Raw genomic sequence first — 4,333 nt, 5'->3', positions numbered from 1 at the left:
TATGCAAAGTCAGTCTTGTGCGCAATGGAGGCGGAGCTTCCCTGCCTCCATCCTGTATGCTGTGCTATGCCTGGCCGTCTTTGTATATTTATAATTCTTTTTTTTGCCAACTCTTGTATATTGTAGCATATAAGCATATATTAATGTGGTGTCCATCTCTTCAGTGTAAGAACCAGAGCTGTGTGGAGATTCCTGCATAAGGTGGGTGATTGGTGATGGGTGCTGGGTGCTGGGTTATTGGGGATGGGTGATGGGTGATGGGTAATTGGTGCTGGGTTATTGGGGATGGGTGATGGGTGCTGGGTGATGGGTGCTGAGTGATTGGGGATGGGTGATTGGGGATGGGTGATGGGTGCTGGGTGATTGGTGATGGGTGCTGGGTGATTGGCATATAGGGGGAGATTTATTAAAACCTTTGCAGAGGAAAAGCCTTCTGCAAAACGATCTGATTGGTTGCTATGGGCGACTGCACCGCTCTTTCTCTGCACAGGTTTTGTATAAATCTCCTCTATAATACAGTATATTATAGTGCAGCTGTCACATGTTTTCTGTAAATAAGACTGACAGCACAGCCAAAGTGTATATACACATGGCAGACCTTCATAGAAACTGTTCTTGACTCGATTTTACAAAAGCACCAACTTTTATGGGGATAGGAACGTCGAGGAGGCCCGGCAGGAGTCCACTGTGTCCCTGGGCCGCAGCACATCTGCCCATTAAGTCTGGCAGACGTTTTTTAAATTATGAAAAGTGCCCTCAAGTGCCCTTTACTTGAGCCCCTGCCCTTCAAAATGTCTGTGCACGTCCCTGTGGGGCAGTACACAGGCATACAGCCTCCAGCCATACACTGTACTGCACCTAATGTGGGGGAACTATACTGCACTTAATGTGGGGGAACTATACTGCACCTAATGTGGGGAACTATACTGCACCTAATGTGCAGAACTATACTGCACCTAAAGTGGGGAACTATACTGCACCTAATGTGGGGGAACTGTACTGCACCTAATGTGGGGGAACTGTGCTGCACCTAATGTGGGGAACTATACTGCACCTAATGTGTGGGAAATGTACTGCACCTAATGTGGGTGAACTGTATTGCACCTAATGTGGGAGAACTGTACTGCACCTAATGTGGGGAACTATACTGCACCTAATTTGGGGAACTATACTGCACCTAATTTGGGGAACTATACTACACCTAATGTGGGGAACTGTACTGCACCTAATGTGGGGAACTGTACTGCACCTAATGTGGGGGAACTGTACTGCACCTAATGTGGGGGAACTGTACTGCCAACCTAATGTGCTAGGACCTATACTGCACCTAATGTGGGGAGCTATACTGCACCTAATGTTGGGAACTATACTGCACCTAATGTGGGGGAACTACAACCTAATGCAGTGGAACTATACTGCCAACCTAATGTGGGGGAACTATACTGCCAACCTAATGTGGGGGAACTGGGGGGGGGGGGGGGGGTTGTTGAAGAAAAGTGTAGTGGAGAAGGACCAGGAGGGCATGGGGGGTTGATGTGAGGTTGTTTGGGGGGGGGGGGGGTGAGGTAAGGTAAGTGTGGGTTTGGTAAATGGGGCCGAGGAGTGTTAAGGGGACTGGGGGGGGGGGGTAGGGAGTGCATAAAAGTGGTGTGATGGATCCATCTGCTGGTTAACCTCTTGGCCCCAATTAGAACATTGTGGTTAACCGCAGACACCTCTCCATTCCATTCGTACGAGATGGTCGTCGTTCGTCGACCACGTGGCGGCGGCCGTTTTTGGGATCCGAGGAAAAATCTGCAGTGTTCGGTACAAATCCTATGCAACTAAAAACGGACCCTTTATCTACCAAACACCGCTGGAAGCTGCCGCCCATCTTCTATTTCGTAATTTATATGTTTAAATGTGTTTTCTTGTTGTGTTCTGGAATGGCGATTGTCTCTGTCCTGGGAGATAATTGGAGATTTCTTCCCAGTTGTCTGGGGGATAGACAGGAGGGAGGTATGGGTAAAGTGGGAAGGGCTTATGTTGAAGCCACTGCGATTGGCTACTGTCCACTATGTTTTACAGTCTTCCATCAGGTCCCCTAGGGGAGTGTCCACCTGGTGGAGACCTGCATAAATATCGCGCCGGTAGCCCCATTAAATTAATTCCTGTTTGACCCTCAAGAAGGAGCTGGTCTTGTTTGTGGGGGGAATTACTAATGGGATAGCGCTTTCATTATTTCTAGCTATGGAAAGAGTTCGACTGATTTGCTGATCGGGAGCAGCCGCGTTCGTATCCTCTGGTCGGGAGTTGGACAGTCGGCTGGAACCAACCTGCGTTCCTAGAGAAGGGGATCATTCCAAGTGGCAGCTTCCTCTACCTGTCGGGGAGTGTCGTAACAAGTGGAATAGTGGAAAAGGACCAGGAGTGTTGAAGGGGGGGGGGGGACTTAAGGACCAGGGGAGGACTAAGGCTAGGTTTCCAGAGAAGGCAAAAGCACAAGAAAATAATGCCCAAAAATTACCATAACACAGGAAAAAGCAGTAGCAGTTTTTCTGTTTTTTTTTTGCACGTAAAAAAAGGGGGGAAACCTAGCCTTAGGGGTCTCTGGGAGCGGGAGTCTGGAGGAGGACTTATGGGTTTGGGGGAATTAGGGCTCGGCCACACTACGAAATTCCGCCAGCAGAATTTTGCTTGTTTTCAATGGGATGCTGCTGCTCTGTGCACACTACGGAAGACAGTGTGTGGTAGTATTATTTTTAGGGCATGATGTTTGGCAGTATAATATACACGGTACACAGGGTTTGGCAGTATTATATTTAGGTAGCATAGTCTCTTGAAGGGTTATAATGATTGTTGTCTTTATACTGAGGATGAGGATCGGCTGGAAAAGTGAGGAACCAATGATGTCCAGGCATCGAACTTTACAGAGGAAGATGGAGCTGGAAGAAGACATGGCGTCTGGACCAGATGAAGAAGAAAAGGAAAGACAACAGAGAAGATGTCTCCTGTGAGTCATTTTATGTTTGTGTATTCTCCTGACTGTCCCATTAAATCTCTCGTCACTTCTAAGTTTTGTAGTAATAATGGATGACACTGTACCCCAATTTGAGGCTTTAGCAGTTACAAAACTACAACTCCTATAACCGCTGAAGCTCTCCAGACAGAATGGGTGTTGTAGCTTTGCAACAGCTGGAAAGAGTGACTTGAACTGAAGTGATTTTAGACCATGCAGCCCATTTTATTTTAACGGGGGCCTGACTCCTGTGACACCCACCAAAAAAAAAAAAGGCAACAGTCTAATATGCCCAGGCCTATTCTTAGTAGTCAAAATTATTCAAATTCTAAGTGTATATATGTATGTAATGTATACTTACCTTGTTGTGGTGTCGCAGGACCTGCGGGTCACGTGATGCGTTCCAGAACTCTATGGTTTTCTAGTTAAGGACCTTTGGAGGTAGTCAGGTGATCACCCACCATGCATTGTAACGGTGAGTGACAGCTGACATTGGACCAATCCAAAACGGCCCTGCCCATATAAGGGAGCGGCGGCCATTAATCTCTCTTGTTCCTGCGCTGCTGATGAGGACGGATCTGCGCAGCTGTCATCAGCACTTGCTAGGCCTAAGCCCTGCGGCCACGGCCATCTCTCAAAAACTGTGAGTTACTTCAATCCCTGTTAACTCCGCAAAGATCACTGGACCTAAATAATCCCCTAAATCCAGCGCATCTCTGGAAGAAACCCTAATTCTAATGATTTCTGGATAATTCAGTGGTCCTCAGCATCTGTCAATCACTGCCGTGCTGAATAGAGACTTTGTTAATAAGACTGTTGCTGTTATTGGATGTACCGCAAATACCTCAGTAAAGTTTCACGCAAGTTCAAGTTCATCTTTGCTGTGGACATTCAGTTATTTATGCATGCACCTATCGTTTCTGGGAAGGGTGGCGATAGGCCGAAAATTTACCTCAGCGTATTAACCCTCACCCTGGCGTCACAAGTGGCAAGGGTTAAATTAACGCCTCATATACCAACACAGCAACACCCCATCTACACAACACCCCAAGGCACTTACCACATGGGCTTCTAGTACGGCCCCCCTTTATAAGCAGGGCCGGCGTTAGATAGGGGCAAACCAGGCAATTGCCTAGGGCCCCCATCCCCCAGGGGGCCCCCTGCCGGCTGCTCAGCATAAGCATGCACACGGGATGTGCCGGGTGTGCCTTGGCCGCGGCTGCCGCTGAGCATCCCGCAGGAGGCCCCCGTCACATTCTGGACATCCCTGTGTCCCGAAATATCTTTTCGGGACACAAGAATGTCTCTGTTACCTTTCTGTGGCGGCCCCCGCGT

General features: G+C 48.2%; 1 long non-coding RNA gene across 1 annotated transcript in view; it reads left to right on the top strand.

Moving 5' to 3' along the window:
* The window catches only part of LOC130339670 (uncharacterized), a 6,177-nt gene extending 2,878 nt beyond the window's left edge, over positions 1-3,299 (top strand). The window contains exons 2-3 of the long non-coding RNA XR_008879988.1: positions 165-201; positions 2,855-3,299. This is a non-coding gene — a long non-coding RNA (uncharacterized LOC130339670). The remainder of the gene's footprint in view (positions 1-164; positions 202-2,854) is intronic.
* Positions 3,300-4,333: the final 1,034 nt, after the last annotated feature.

The sequence above is a fragment of the Hyla sarda genome, unplaced genomic scaffold (assembly GCF_029499605.1).
Source record: "Hyla sarda isolate aHylSar1 unplaced genomic scaffold, aHylSar1.hap1 scaffold_549, whole genome shotgun sequence".
NCBI lineage: Eukaryota > Metazoa > Chordata > Amphibia > Anura > Hylidae > Hyla > Hyla sarda.
This window is presented reverse-complemented; position numbering and strand designations above follow the sequence as displayed.